Here is an 18,373-nt window from a genome sequence, read left to right as displayed (position 1 = left end):
TATCCATTCTAACAGTACCCATTCTAACAGTAACCATTCTAACATTAACCATTCTGACAGTATCCATTCTAACAGTAACGTTTCTAACAGTACCCATTCTAACAGTATCCAGTACCCATTCTAACAGTAACCATTCTAACAGTATCCAGTATCCATTCTAACAGTATCCTTTCTAACAGTATCCATTCTAACAGTAACCATTCTAACATTATCCATTCTAACAGTATCCATTCTAACAGCAACCATTCTCACATTATCCATTCTAACAGTAACCATTCTAACATTAACCATTCTAACAGTATCCATTCTAACAGTATCCATTCTAACATTATCCATTCTAACAGTATCCATTCTAACAGCAACCATTCTCACATTATCCATTCTAACAGTAACCATTCTAACATTAACCATTCTAACAGTACCCATTCTAACAGTAACCATTCTAACATTAACCATTCTAACAGTATCCATTCTAACAGTAACGTTTCTAACAGTATCCAGTACCCATTCTAACAGTAACCATTCTAACAGTATCCAGTATCCATTCTAACAGTATCCTTTCTAACAGTATCCATTCTAACAGTATCCATTCTAACATTATCCATTCTAACAGTATCCATTCTAACAGCAACCATTCTCACATTATCCATTCTAACAGTAACCATTTTAACAGTAACCATTCTAACAGTATCCATTCGAACAGTAACCATTCTAACAGTATCCAGTATCCATTCTAACAGATCCATTCTAACAGTAATCATTCTAACAGTATCCAGTATCCATTCTAACAGCATCCATTCTAACAGTAACCATTCTGACAGTAACCATTCTAACAGTATCCATTCTAACAGTATCCTTTGTCCATTCTAACAGTATCCATTCAAACAGTATCCATTCTAACAGTATCCATTCTAACAGTATCCATTCTAACAGTATCCATTCTAACATCAACCATTCTCACAGTATCCATTCTAACAGTATCCAGTATCCATTCTAACAGTAACCATTCTAACAGTATCCAGCATCCATTCTAACAGTATCCATTCTAACAGTATCCATTCTAACAGTAACCATTCTAACAGTATCCATTCTAACAGTTTCCAGTATCCATTCTAACAGTATCCATTCTAACAGTATCCATTGTCCATTTTAACATTATCCATTCAAACAGTATCCATTCTAACAGTATCCATTCTAACAGTATCCATTCTAACAGTATCCATTGTCCATTTTAACAGTATCCATTCAAACAGTATCCATTCTAACAGTATTCATTCTAACAGTATCCATTCTAACATCAACCATTCTCACAGTATCCATTCTAACAGTATCCAGTATCCATTCTAACAGTAACCATTCTAACAGTATCCATTCTAACAGTTTCCAGTATCCATTCTAACAGTATCCATTCTAACAGTATCCATTGTCCATTTTAACATTATCCATTTTAACATTATCCATTCTAACAGTATCCATTCTAACAGTATCCAGTACCCATTCTAACAGTATCCATTCTAACAGTAACCATTCTAACAGTATCCATTCTAACACTAACCATTCTAACAGTATCCATTCTAACAGTATCCAGTATCCATTCTGACAGTATCCATTCTAACAGTAACCATTCTAACAGTATCCAGCATCCATTCTAACAGTATCCATTCTAACAGTATCCATTCTAACAGTAACCATTCTAACAGTATCCATTCTAACAGTTTCCAGTATCCATTCTAACAGTATCCATTCTAACAGTATCCATTGTCCATTTTAACATTATCCATTCAAACAGTATCCATTCTGACAGTATCCATTCTAACAGTATCCAGTACCCATTCTAACAGTATCCATTCTAACAGTAACCATTCTAACAGTATCCATTCTAACACTAACCATTCTAACAGTATCCATTCTAACAGTATCCAGTATCCATTCTGACAGTATCCATTCTGACAGTATCCATTCTAACAGTATCCATTCTAACAGTATCCATTCTAACAGTATCCAGTATCCATTCTAACAGCAACCATTCTCACTGTATCCATTCTAACAGTACCCATTCTAACATTATCCATTCTAACAGTATCCATTCTAACAGCAACCATTCTCACATTATCCATTCTAACAGTAACCATTCTAACATTAACCATTCTAACAGTACCCATTCTAACAGTAACCATTCTAACATTAACCATTCTAACAGTATCCATTCTAACAGTAACGTTTCTAACAGTATCCAGTACCCATTCTAACAGTAACCATTCTAACAGTATCCAGTATCCATTCTAACAGTATCCTTTCTAACAGTATCCATTCTAACAGTATCCATTCTAACATTATCCATTCTAACAGTATCCATTCTAACAGCAACCATTCTCACATTATCCATTCTAACAGTAACCATTTTAACAGTAACCATTCTAACAGTATCCATTCGAACAGTAACCATTCTAACAGTATCCAGTATCCATTCTAACAGATCCATTCTAACAGTAATCATTCTAACAGTATCCAGTATCCATTCTAACAGCATCCATTCTAACAGTAACCATTCTGACAGTAACCATTCTAACAGTATCCATTCTAACAGTATCCTTTGTCCATTCTAACAGTATCCATTCAAACAGTATCCATTCTAACAGTATCCATTCTAACAGTATCCATTCTAACAGTATCCATTCTAACATCAACCATTCTCACAGTATCCATTCTAACAGTATCCAGTATCCATTCTAACAGTAACCATTCTAACAGTATCCAGCATCCATTCTAACAGTATCCATTCTAACAGTATCCATTCTAACAGTAACCATTCTAACAGTATCCATTCTAACAGTTTCCAGTATCCATTCTAACAGTATCCATTCTAACAGTATCCATTGTCCATTTTAACATTATCCATTCAAACAGTATCCATTCTAACAGTATCCATTCTAACAGTATCCATTCTAACAGTATCCATTGTCCATTTTAACAGTATCCATTCAAACAGTATCCATTCTAACAGTATTCATTCTAACAGTATCCATTCTAACATCAACCATTCTCACAGTATCCATTCTAACAGTATCCAGTATCCATTCTAACAGTAACCATTCTAACAGTATCCATTCTAACAGTTTCCAGTATCCATTCTAACAGTATCCATTCTAACAGTATCCATTGTCCATTTTAACATTATCCATTCAAACAGTATCCATTCTAACAGTATCCATTCTAACAGTATCCAGTACCCATTCTAACAGTATCCATTCTAACAGTAACCATTCTAACAGTATCCATTCTAACACTAACCATTCTAACAGTATCCATTCTAACAGTATCCAGTATCCATTCTGACAGTATCCATTCTAACAGTAACCATTCTAACAGTATCCAGCATCCATTCTAACAGTATCCATTCTAACAGTATCCATTCTAACAGTAACCATTCTAACAGTATCCATTCTAACAGTTTCCAGTATCCATTCTAACAGTATCCATTCTAACAGTATCCATTGTCCATTTTAACATTATCCATTCAAACAGTATCCATTCTGACAGTATCCATTCTAACAGTATCCAGTACCCATTCTAACAGTATCCATTCTAACAGTAACCATTCTAACAGTATCCATTCTAACACTAACCATTCTAACAGTATCCATTCTAACAGTATCCAGTATCCATTCTGACAGTATCCATTCTGACAGTATCCATTCTAACAGTATCCATTCTAACAGTATCCATTCTAACAGTATCCAGTATCCATTCTAACAGCAACCATTCTCACTGTATCCATTCTAACAGTACCCATTCTAACAGTAACCATTCTAACATTAACCATTCTAACAGTATCCAGTACCCATTCTAACAGTAACCATTCTCACAGTATCCATTCTAACAGTATCCTGTATCCATCCTAACAGTATACATTCTATCAGTATCCAGTATCCATTCTAACAGTATCCATTCTAACAGTAACCATTCTAACAGTAACCATTCTAACAGTATCCAGTACCCATTCTAACAGTAACCATTCTCACAGTATCCATTCTAACAGTATCCTGTATCCATTCTAACAGTACCCATTCTAACAGTAACCATTCTAACATCAACCATTCTCACAGTATCCATTCTAACAGTATCCAGTATCCATTCTAACAGTAACCATTCTAACAGTATCCAGCATCCATTCTAACAGTATCCATTCTAACAGTATCCATTCTAACAGTAACCATTCTAACAGTATCCATTCTAACAGTTTCCAGTATCCATTCTAACAGTATCCATTCTAACAGTATCCATTGTCCATTTTAACATTATCCATTCAAACAGTATCCATTCTAACAGTATCCATTCTAACAGTAACCATTCTAACATCAACCATTCTCACAGTATCCATTCTAACAGTATCCAGTATCCATTCTAACAGTAACCATTCTAACAGTATCCAGCATCCATTCTAACAGTATCCATTCTAACAGTATCCATTCTAACAGTAACCATTCTAACAGTATCCATTCTAACAGTATCCAGTATCCATTCTGACAGTATCCATTCTAACAGTAACCATTCTAACAGTATCCAGCATCCATTCTGACAGTATCCATTCTAACAGTATCCATTCTAACAGTATCCATTCTAACAGTATCCAGTATCCATTCTAACAGCAACCATTCTAACAGTATCCATTCTAACAGTATCCATTCTAACAGTATCCATTCTAACAGTATCCAGCATCCATTCTAACAGTATCCATTCTAACAGTATCCATTCTAACAGTAACCATTCTAACAGTATCCATTCTAACAGTATCCAGTATCCATTCTGACAGTATCCATTCTAACAGTAACCATTCTAACAGTATCCAGCATCCATTCTGACAGTATCCATTCTAACAGTACCCATTCTAACAGTAACCATTCTAACATTAACCATTCTAACAGTATCCAGTACCCATTCTAACAGTAACCATTCTCACAGTATCCATTCTAACAGTATCCTGTATCCATCCTAACAGTATACATTCTATCAGTATCCAGTATCCATTCTAACAGTATCCATTCTAACAGTAACCATTCTAACAGTAACCATTCTAACAGTATCCTGTATCCATTCTAACAGTACCCATTCTAACAGTAACCATTCTAACATCAACCATTCTCACAGTATCCATTCTAACAGTATCCAGTATCCATTCTAACAGTATCCATTCTAACAGTATCCATTGTCCATTTTAACATTATCCATTCAAACAGTATCCATTCTAACAGTATCCATTCTAACAGTAACCATTCTAACATCAACCATTCTCACAGTATCCATTCTAACAGTATCCAGTATCCATTCTAACAGTAACCATTCTAACAGTATCCAGCATCCATTCTAACAGTATCCATTCTAACAGTATCCATTCTAACAGTAACCATTCTAACAGTATCCATTCTAACAGTTTCCAGTATCCATTCTAACAGTATCCATTCTAACAGTATCCATTGTCCATTCTAACAGTATCCATTCTAACAGTAACCATTCTAACAGTATCCATTCTAACAGTATCCAGTATCCATTCTGACAGTATCCATTCTAACAGTAACCATTCTAACAGTATCCAGCATCCATTCTAACAGTATCCATTCTAACAGTATCCATTCTAACAGTAACCATTCTAACAGTATCCATTCTAACAGTTTCCAGTATCCATTCTAACAGTATCCATTCTAACAGTATCCATTGTCCATTTTAACATTATCCATTCAAACAGTATCCATTCTGACAGTATCCATTCTAACATTATCCAGTACCCATTCTAACAGTATCCATTCTAACAGTAACCATTCTAACAGTATCCATTCTAACACTAACCATTCTAACAGTATCCATTCTAACAGTATCCAGTATCCATTCTGACAGTATCCATTCTGACAGTATCCATTCTAACAGTATCCATTCTAACAGTATCCAGTATCCATTCTAACAGCAACCATTCTCACTGTATCCATTCTAACAGTACCCATTCTAACAGTAACCATTCTAACATTAACCATTCTAACAGTATCCAGTACCCATTCTAACAGTAACCATTCTCACAGTATCCATTCTAACAGTATCCTGTATCCATCCTAACAGTATACATTCTATCAGTATCCAGTATCCATTCTAACAGTATCCATTCTAACAGTAACCATTCTAACAGTAACCATTCTAACAGTATCCAGTACCCATTCTAACAGTAACCATTCTAACAGTATCCTGTATCCATTCTAACAGTACCCATTCTAACAGTAACCATTCTAACATCAACCATTCTCACAGTATCCATTCTAACAGTATCCAGTATCCATTCTAACAGTATCCATTCTAACAGTATCCATTGTCCATTTTAACATTATCCATTCAAACAGTATCCATTCTAACAGTATCCATTCTAACAGTAACCATTCTAACATCAACCATTCTCACAGTATCCATTCTAACAGTATCCAGTATCCATTCTAACAGTAACCATTCTAACAGTATCCAGCATCCATTCTAACAGTATCCATTCTAACAGTATCCATTCTAACAGTAACCATTCTAACAGTATCCATTCTAACAGTTTCCAGTATCCATTCTAACAGTATCCATTCTAACAGTATCCATTGTCCATTCTAACAGTATCCATTCTAACAGTAACCATTCTAACAGTATCCATTCTAACAGTATCCAGTATCCATTCTGACAGTATCCATTCTAACAGTAACCATTCTAACAGTATCCATTCTAACAGTTTCCAGTATCCATTCTAACAGTATCCATTCTAACAGTATCCATTGTCCATTTTAACATTATCCATTCAAACAGTATCCATTCTGACAGTATCCATTCTAACATTATCCAGTACCCATTCTAACAGTATCCAGCATCCATTCTAACAGTATCCATTCTAACAGTATCCATTCTAACAGTAACCATTCTAACAGTATCCATTCTAACAGTTTCCAGTATCCATTCTAACAGTATCCATTCTAACAGTATCCATTGTCCATTTTAACATTATCCATTCAAACAGTATCCATTCTGACAGTATCCATTCTAACATTATCCAGTACCCATTCTAACAGTATCCATTCTAACAGTAACCATTCTAACAGTATCCATTCTAACACTAACCATTCTAACAGTATCCATTCTAACAGTATCCAGTATCCATTCTGACAGTATCCATTCTGACAGTATCCATTCTAACAGTATCCATTCTAACAGTATCCAGTATCCATTCTAACAGCAACCATTCTCACTGTATCCATTCTAACAGTACCCATTCTAACAGTAACCATTCTAACATTAACCATTCTAACAGTATCCAGTACCCATTCTAACAGTAACCATTCTCACAGTATCCATTCTAACAGTATCCTGTATCCATCCTAACAGTATACATTCTATCAGTATCCAGTATCCATTCTAACAGTATCCATTCTAACAGTAACCATTCTAACAGTAACCATTCTAACAGTATCCAGTACCCATTCTAACAGTAACCATTCTCACAGTATCCATTCTAACAGTATCCTGTATCCATTCTAACAGTACCCATTCTAACAGTAACCATTCTAACATCAACCATTCTCACAGTATCCATTCTAACAGTATCCAGTATCCATTCTAACAGTAACCATTCTAACAGTATCCAGCATCCATTCTAACAGTATCCATTCTAACAGTATCCATTCTAACAGTAACCATTCTAACAGTATCCATTCTAACAGTTTCCAGTATCCATTCTAACAGTAACCATTTTAACAGTATCCATTCTAACAGTTTCCAGTATCCATTCTAACAGTATCCATTCTAACAGTATCCATTGTCCATTTTAACAGTATCCATTCAAACAGTATCCATTCTAACAGTATCCATTCTAACAGTATCCATTCTAACAGTATCCATTCTAACAGTATCCATTGTCCATTTTAACAGTATCCATTCAAACAGTATCCATTCTAACAGTATCCATTCTAACAGTATCCATTCTAACAGTTTCCAGTATCCATTCTAACAGTATCCATTCTAACAGTATCCATTGTCCATTTTAACAGTATCCATTCAAACAGTATCCATTCTAACAGTATCCATTCTAACAGTATCCATTCTAACAGTTTCCAGTATCCATTCTAACAGTATCCATTCTAACAGTATCCATTGTCCATTTTAACAGTATCCATTCAAACAGTATCCATTCTAACAGTATCCATTCTAACAGTATCCATTCTAACATCAACCATTCTCACAGTATCCATTCTAACAGTTTCCAGTATCCATTCTAACAGTATCCATTCTAACAGTATCCATTGTCCATTTTAACATTATCCATTCAAACAGTATCCATTCTAACAGTATCCATTCTAACAGTATCCAGTACCCATTCTAACAGTATCCATTCTAACAGTAACCATTCTAACAGTATCCATTCTAACACTAACCATTCTAACAGTATCCATTCTAACAGTATCCAGTATCCATTCTGACAGTATCCATTCTAACAGTAACCATTCTAACAGTATCCAGCATCCATTCTAACAGTATCCATTCTAACAGTATCCATTCTAACAGTAACCATTCTGACAGTATCCATTCTAACAGTATCCAGTACCCATTCTAACAGTATCCATTCTAACAGTAACCATTCTAACAGTATCCATTCTAACACTAACCATTCTAACAGTATCCATTCTAACAGTATCCAGTATCCATTCTAACAGCAACCATTCTCACTGTATCCATTCTAACAGTACCCATTCTAACAGTAACCATTCTAACATTAACCATTCTAACAGTATCCAATACCCATTCTAACAGTAACCATTCTCACAGTATCCATTCTAACAGTATCCTGTATCCATCCTAACAGTATACATTCTATCAGTATCCAGTATCCATTCTAACAGTATCCATTCTAACAGTAACCATTCTAACAGTAACCATTCTAACATTATCCAGTACCCATTCTAACAGTAACCATTCTCACAGTATCCATTCTAACAGTATCCTGTATCCATTCTAACAGTACCCATTCTAACAGTAACCATTCTAACATCAACCATTCTCACAGTATCCATTATAACAGTATCCAGTATCCATTCTAACAGTAACCATTCTAACAGTATCCAGCATCCATTCTAACAGTATCCATTCTAACAGTATCCATTCTAACAGTAACCATTCTAACAGTATCCATTTTAACAGTTTCCAGTATCCATTCTAACAGTATCCATTCTAACAGTATCCATTGTCCATTTTAACATTATCCATTCAAACAGTATCCATTCTAACAGTATCCATTCTAACAGTATCCATTCTAACAGTATCCATTGTCCATTTTAACATTATCCATTCAAACAGTATCCATTCTAACAGTATCCATTCTAACAGTATCCATTCTAACAGTATCCAGTATCAATTCTAACAGTATCCACTCTAACAGCAACCATTCTCACAGTATCCATTCTATCAGTGTCCAGTATCCATTCTAACAGTATTCAGTCTTACAGTATCCATTCTAACAGTAACCTTTCTAACTGTAACCATTCTAACAGTATCCAGTATCCATTCTAACAGTATCCATTCTAACAGCAACCATTCTCACAGTATCCATTCTAACAGTATCCTGTATCCATTCTAACAGTATCCATTCTAACAGTAACCATTTTAACAGTAACCATTCTAACAGTATCCATTCTAACAGTATCCAGTATTCATTCTAACAGTATCCATTTTAACAGTATCCAGTATCCATTCTAACAGTATCCATTCTAACAGTAACCATTCTAACAGTATCCTTTCTAACAGTATCCATTCTAACAGTATCCATTCTAACAGTATCCAGTATCCATTCTAACAGTATCCACTCTAACAGCAACCATTCTCACAGTATCCATTCTAACAGTATCTTGTATCCATTCTAACAGTATCCATTCTAACAGTATCCATTCTAACAGTATCCAGTATCCATTCTAACAGTAACCATTCTATCAGTATCCAGTATCCATTCTAACAGTATTCATTCTTACAGTATCCATTCTAACAGTAACCTTTCTAACTGTAACCATTCTAACAGTATCCAGTATCCATTCTAACAGTATCCATTCTAACAGTATCCTTTGTCCATTTTAACATTATCCATTCTAACAGTATCCATTCTAACAGTATCCATTCTAACAGTATCCATTCTAACAGTATCCAGTATCCATTCTAACAGTATCCACTCTAACAGCAACCATTCTCACAGTATCCATTCTAACAGTATCCTGTATTCATTCTAACAGTATCCATTCTAACAGTATCCATTCTAACAGTAACCATTCTAACAGTATCCATTCTAACAGTTTCCAGTATCCATTCTAACAGTATCCATTCTAACAGTATCCATTGTCCATTTTAACATTATCCATTCAAACAGTATCCATTCTAACAGTATCCATTCTAACAGTATCCATTCTAACAGTATCCAGTATCCATTCTAACAGTATCCACTCTAACAGCAACCATTCTCACAGTATCCATTCTAACAGTATCCTGTATTCATTCTAACAGTATCCATTCTAACATTAACCATTCTAACAGTATCCATTCTATCAGTGTCCAGTATCAATTCTAACAGTAACCTTTCTAACTGTAACCATTCTAACAGTATCCAGTATCCATTCTAACAGTATCCATTCTAACAGCAACCATTCTCACAGTATCCATTCTAACAGTATCCTGTATCCATTCTAACAGTATCCATTCTAACAGTAACCATTTTAACAGTAACCATTCTAACAGTAACCATTCTAACAGTATCCAGTATCCATTCTAACAGTATCCATTTTAACAGTATCCATTCTAACAGTAACCATTCTAACAGTATCCTTTCTAACAGTATCCATTCTAACAGTATCCATTCTAACAGTATCCAGTATCCATTCTAACAGTATCCACTCTAACAGCAACCATTCTCACAGTATCCATTCTAACAGTATCTTGTATCCATTCTAACAGTATCCATTCTAACAGTAACCATTCTAACAGTATCCATTCTAACAGTATCCATTCTAACAGTATCCATTCTAACAGTATCCATTCTAACAGTATCCAGTACCCATTCTAACAGTAACCATTCTATCAGTATCCAGTATCCATTCTAACATTATTCATTCTTACAGTATCCATTCTAACAGTAACCTTTCTAACTGTAACCATTCTAACAGTATCCAGTATCCATTCTAACAGTATCTATTCTAACAGTATCCTTTGTCCATTTTAACATTATCCATTCTAACAGTATCCATTCTAACAGTATCCATTCTAACAGTATCCAGTATCCATTCTAACAGTATCCACTCTAACAGCAACCATTCTAACAGTATCCATTCTAACAGTATCCAGTATCCATTCTAACAGTAACCATTCTAACAGTATCCTTTCTAACAGTATCCATTCTAACAGTATCCATTCTAACAGTATCCATTGTCCATTTTAACATTATCCATTCAAACAGTATCCATTCTGACAGTATCCATTCTAACAGTATCCAGTACCCATTCTAACAGTATCCATTCTAACAGTAACCATTCTAACAGTATCCATTCTAACACTAACCATTCTAACAGTATCCATTCTAACAGTATCCAGTATCCATTCTGACAGTATCCATTCTGACAGTATCCATTCTAACAGTATCCATTCTAACAGTATCCATTCTAACAGTATCCAGTATCCATTCTAACAGCAACCATTCTCACTGTATCCATTCTAACAGTACCCATTCTAACAGTAACCATACTAACATTAACCATTCTAACAGTATCCAGTACCCATTCTAACAGTAACCATTCTCACAGTATCCATTCTAACAGTATCCTGTATCCATCCTAACAGTATACATTCTATCAGTATCCAGTATCCATTCTAACAGTATCCATTCTAACAGTAACCATTCTAACAGTAACCATTCTAACAGTATCCAGTACCCATTCTAACAGTAACCATTCTCACAGTATCCATTCTAACAGCAACCATTCTCACTGTATCCATTCTAACAGTACCCATTCTAACAGTAACCATACTAACATTAACCATTCTAACAGTATCCAGTACCCATTCTAACAGTAACCATTCTCACAGTATCCATTCTAACAGTATCCTGTATCCATCCTAACAGTATACATTCTATCAGTATCCAGTATCCATTCTAACAGTATCCATTCTAACAGTAACCATTCTAACAGTAACCATTCTAACAGTATCCAGTACCCATTCTAACAGTAACCATTCTCACAGTATCCATTCTAACAGTATCCTGTATCCATTCTAACAGTACCCATTCTAACAGTAACCATTCTAACATCAACCATTCTCACAGTATCCATTCTAACAGTATCCAGTATCCATTCTAACAGTAACCATTCTAACAGTATCCAGCATCCATTCTAACAGTATCCATTCTAACAGTATCCATTCTAACAGTAACCATTCTAACAGTATCCATTCTAACAGTTTCCAGTATCCATTCTAACAGTATCCATTCTAACAGTATCCATTGTCCATTTTAACATTATCCATTCAAACAGTATCCATTCTAACAGTATCCATTCTAACAGTATCCATTGTCCATTTTAACATTATCCATTCAAACAGTATCCATTCTAACAGTATCCATTCTAACAGTATCCATTCTAACAGTATCCAGTATCCATTCTAACAGTATCCATTCTAACAGTAACCATTCTAACAGTATCCAGCATCCATTCTAACAGTATCCATTCTAACAGCAACCATTCTCACAGTATCCATTCTAACAGTATCCTGTATCCATTCTAACAGTATCCATTCTAACAGTAACCATTTTAACAGTAACCATTCTAACAGTATCCATTCTAACAGTATCCAGTATTCATTCTAACAGTAACCATTCTAACAGTATCCAGTATCCATTCTAACAGTATCCATTCTAACAGCAACCATTCTCACAGTATCCATTCTAACAGTATCTTGTAACCATTCTAACAGTATCCATTCTAACAGTATCCATTCTAACAGTATCCATTCTAACAGTATCCATTCTAACAGTATCCAGTACCCATTCTAACAGTAACCATTCTATCAGTATCCAGTATCCATTCTAACAGTATTCATTCTTACAGTATCCATTCTAACAGTAACCTTTCTAACTGTAACCATTCTAACAGTATCCAGTATCCATTCTAACAGTATCCATTCTAACAGTATCCTTTGTCCATTTTAACATTATCCATTCTAACAGTATCCATTCTAACAGTATCCATTCTAACAGTATCCATTCTAACAGTATCCATTCTTACAGTATCCACTCTAACAGCAACCATTCTCACAGTATCCATTCTAACAGTATCCTGTATTCATTCTAACAGTATCCATTCTAACAGTATCCATTGTCCATTTTAACATTATCCATTCAAACAGTATCCATTCTAACAGTATCCATTCTAACAGTATCCATTCTTACAGTATCCACTCTAACAGCAACCATTCTCACAGTATCCATTCTAACAGTATCCTGTATCCATTCTAACAGTATCCATTCTAACAGTATCCATTGTCCATTTTAACATTATCCATTCAAACAGTATCCATTCTAACAGTATCCATTCTAACAGTATCCATTCTAACAGTATCCAGTATCCATTCTAACAGTATCCACTCTAACAGCAACCATTCTCACAGTATCCATTCTAACAGTATCCTGTATTCATTCTAACAGTATCCATTCTAACAGTACCCATTCTAATACTATCCAGTACCCATTCTAACAGTACCCATTCTATCAGTGTCCAGTATCCATTCTAACAGTATTCAGTCTTACAGTATCAATTCTAACAGTAACCTTTCTAACTGTAACCATTCTAACAGTATCCAGTATCCATTCTAACAGTATCCATTCTAACAGCAACCATTCTCACAGTATCCATTCTAACAATATCCTGTATCCATTCTAACAGTATAATTCTAACAGTATCCAGTATCCATTCTAACAGTATCTTGTATCCATTCTAACAGTATCCATTCTAACAGTAACCATTCTAACAGTATCCATTCTAACAGTATCCATTCTAACAGTATCCATTCTAACAGTATCCAGTACCCATTCTAACAGTAACCATTCTATCAGTATCCAGTATCCATTCTAACAGTATCCACTCTAACAGCAACCATTCTCACAGTATCCATTCTAACAGTATCCATTCTAACAGTAACCATTCTAACAGTATCCATTCTAACAGTTTCCAGTATCCATTCTAACAGTATCCATTCTAACAGTATCCATTGTCCATTTTAACATTATCCATTCAAACAGTATCCAATCTAACAGTATCCATTCTAACAGTATCCATTCTAACAGTATCCAGTATCCATTCTAACAGTATCCATTCTAACAGTATCCTGTATTCATTCTAACAGTCTCCATTCTAACATTAACCATTCTAACAGTATCCATTCTATCAGTGTCCAGTATCCATTCTAACAGTATTCAGTCTTACAGTATCCATTCTAACAGTAACCTTTCTAACTGTAACCATTCTAACAGTATCCAGTATCCATTCTAACAGTATCCATTCTAACAGCAACCATTCTCACAGTATCCATTCTAACAGTATCCTGTATCCATTCTAACAGTATCCATTCTAACAGTAACCATTTTAACAGTAACCATTCTAACAGTATCCATTCTAACAGTATCCAGTATCCATTCTAACAGTAACCATTCTAACAGTATCCAGTATCCATTCTAACAGTATCCATTTTAACAGTATCCATTCTAACAGTAACCATTCTAACAGTATCCTTTCTAACAGTATCCATTCTAACAGTACCCATTCTAACAGTATCCAGTATCCATTCTAACAGTATCCACTCTAACAGCAACCATTCTCACAGTATCCATTCTAACAGTATCTTGTATCCATTCTAACAGTATCCATTCTAACAGTAACCATTCTAACAGTATCCATTCTAACAGTATCCATTCTAACAGTATCCATTCTAACAGTATCCATTCTAACAGTATCCAGTACCCATTCTAACAGTAACCATTCTATCAGTATCCAGTATCCATTCTAACAGTATTCATTCTTACAGTATCCATTCTAACAGTAACCTTTCTAACTGTAACCAATCTAACAGTATCCAGTATCCATTCTAACAGTATCCATTCTAACAGTATCCTTTGTCCATTTTAACATTATCCATTCTAACAGTATCCATTCTAACAGTATCCATTCTAACAGTATCCAGTATCCATTCTAACAGTATCCACTCTAACAGCAACCATTCTCACAGTATCCATTCTAACAGTATCCTGTATTCATTCTAACAGTATCCATTCTAACAGTAACCATTCTAACATTAACCATTCTAACAGTATCCATTCTATCAGTATCCAGTATCCATTCTAACAGTATTCATTCTTACAGTATCCATTCTAACAGTAACCTTTCTAACTGTAACCATTCTAACAGTATCCAGTATCCATTCTAACAGTATCCATTCTAACAGTATCCATTCTAACAGTATCCAGTATCCATTCTAACAGTATCCACTCTAACAGCAACCATTCTCACAGTATCCATTCTAACAGTATCCTGTATTCATTCTAACAGTATCCATTCTAACAGTATCCATTCTAACAGTATCCATTCTAACAGTATCCAGTATCCATTCTAACAGTATCCACTCTAACAGCAACCATTCTCACAGTATCCATTCTAACAGTATCCTGTATTCATTCTAACAGTATCCATTCTAACAGTACCCATTCTAATACTATCCAGTACCCATTCTAACAGTACCCATTCTATCAGTGTCCAGTATCCATTCTAACAGTATTCAGTCTTACAGTATCAATTCTAACAGTAACCTTTCTAACTGTAACCATTCTAACAGTATCCAGTATCCATTCTAACAGTATCCATTCTAACAGCAACCATTCTCACAGTATCCATTCTAACAATATCCTGTATCCATTCTAACAGTATAATTCTAACAGTATCCAGTATCCATTCTAACAGTAACCATTCTAACAGTATCCAGTATCCATTCTAACAGTATCCATTTTAACAGTATCCATTCTAACAGTAACCATTCTAACAGTATCCTTTCTAACAGTATCCATTCTAACAGTATCCATTCTAACAGTATCCAGTATCCATTCTAACAGTATCCACTCTAACAGCAACCATTCTCACAGTATCCATTCTAACAGTATCTTGTATCCATTCTAACAGTATCCATTCTAACAGTAACCATTCTAACAGTATCCATTCTAACAGTATCCATTCTAACAGTATCCATTCTAACAGTATCCAGTACCCATTCTAACAGTAACCATTCTATCAGTATCCAGTATCCATTCTAACAGTATCCACTCTAACAGCAACCATTCTCACAGTATCCATTCTAACAGTATCCATTCTAACAGTAACCATTCTAACAGTATCCATTCTAACAGTTTCCAGTATCCATTCTAACAGTATCCATTCTAACAGTATCCATTGTCCATTTTAACATTATCCATTCAAACAGTATCCAATCTAACAGTATCCATTCTAACAGTATCCATTCTAACAGTATCCAGTATCCATTCTAACAGTATCCATTCTAACAGTATCCTGTATTCATTCTAACAGTCTCCATTCTAACATTAACCATTCTAACAGTATCCATTCTATCAGTGTCCAGTATCCATTCTAACAGTATTCAGTCTTACAGTATCCATTCTAACAGTAACCTTTCTAACTGTAACCATTCTAACAGTATCCAGTATCCATTCTAACAGTATCCATTCTAACAGCAACCATTCTCACAGTATCCATTCTAACAGTATCCTGTATCCATTCTAACAGTATCCATTCTAACAGTAACCATTTTAACAGTAACCATTCTAACAGTATCCATTCTAACAGTATCCAGTATCCATTCTAACAGTAACCATTCTAACAGTATCCAGTATCCATTCTAACAGTATCCATTTTAACAGTATCCATTCTAACAGTAACCATTCTAACAGTATCCTTTCTAACAGTATCCATTCTAACAGTACCCATTCTAACAGTATCCAGTATCCATTCTAACAGTATCCACTCTAACAGCAACCATTCTCACAGTATCCATTCTAACAGTATCTTGTATCCATTCTAACAGTATCCATTCTAACAGTAACCATTCTAACAGTATCCATTCTAACAGTATCCATTCTAACAGTATCCATTCTAACAGTATCCATTCTAACAGTATCCAGTACCCATTCTAACAGTAACCATTCTATCAGTATCCAGTATCCATTCTAACAGTATTCATTCTTACAGTATCCATTCTAACAGTAACCTTTCTAACTGTAACCAATCTAACAGTATCCAGTATCCATTCTAACAGTATCCATTCTAACAGTATCCTTTGTCCATTTTAACATTATCCATTCTAACAGTATCCATTCTAACAGTATCCATTCTAACAGTATCCAGTATCCATTCTAACAGTATCCACTCTAACAGCAACCATTCTCACAGTATCCATTCTAACAGTATCCTGTATTCATTCTAACAGTATCCATTCTAACAGTAACCATTCTAACATTAACCATTCTAACAGTATCCATTCTATCAGTATCCAGTATCCATTCTAACAGTATTCATTCTTACAGTATCCATTCTAACAGTAACCTTTCTAACTGTAACCATTCTAACAGTATCCAGTATCCATTCTAACAGTATCCATTCTAACAGTATCCATTCTAACAGTATCCAGTATCCATTCTAACAGTATCCACTCTAACAGCAACCATTCTCACAGTATCCATTCTAACAGTATCCTGTATTCATTCTAACAGTATCCATTCTAACAGTAACCATTCTAACATTAACCATTCTAACAGTATCCATTCTATCAGTATCCAGTATCCATTCTAACAGTATTCATTCTTACAGTATCCATTCTAACAGTAACCTTTCTAACTGTAACCATTCTAACAGTATCCAGTATCCATTCTAACAGTATCCATTCTAACAGCAACCATTCTCACAGTATCCATTCTAACAGTATCCTGTATCCATTCTAACAGTATCCATTCTCACAGTATCCATTCTAACAGTATCCAGTATCCATTCTAACAGTATCCATTCTAACAGTATCCATTCTAACAGTATCTTGTATCCATTCTAACAGTATCCATTCTAACAGTGTCCATTCTAACAGTAACCTTTCTAACAGTATCCATTCTATCAGTATCCAGTATCCATTCTAACAGTAACCATTCTAACAGTATCCAGTATCCATTCTAACAGTATCCATTCTAACAGTATCCATTCTAACAGTAACCATTCTAACAGTATCCTTTCTAACA

Source organism: Oncorhynchus masou, chromosome 28 (assembly GCF_036934945.1).
Source record: "Oncorhynchus masou masou isolate Uvic2021 chromosome 28, UVic_Omas_1.1, whole genome shotgun sequence".
Taxonomy (NCBI): Eukaryota; Metazoa; Chordata; class Actinopteri; order Salmoniformes; family Salmonidae; genus Oncorhynchus; species Oncorhynchus masou.
Note: the sequence above shows the minus strand (reverse complement) of the source record.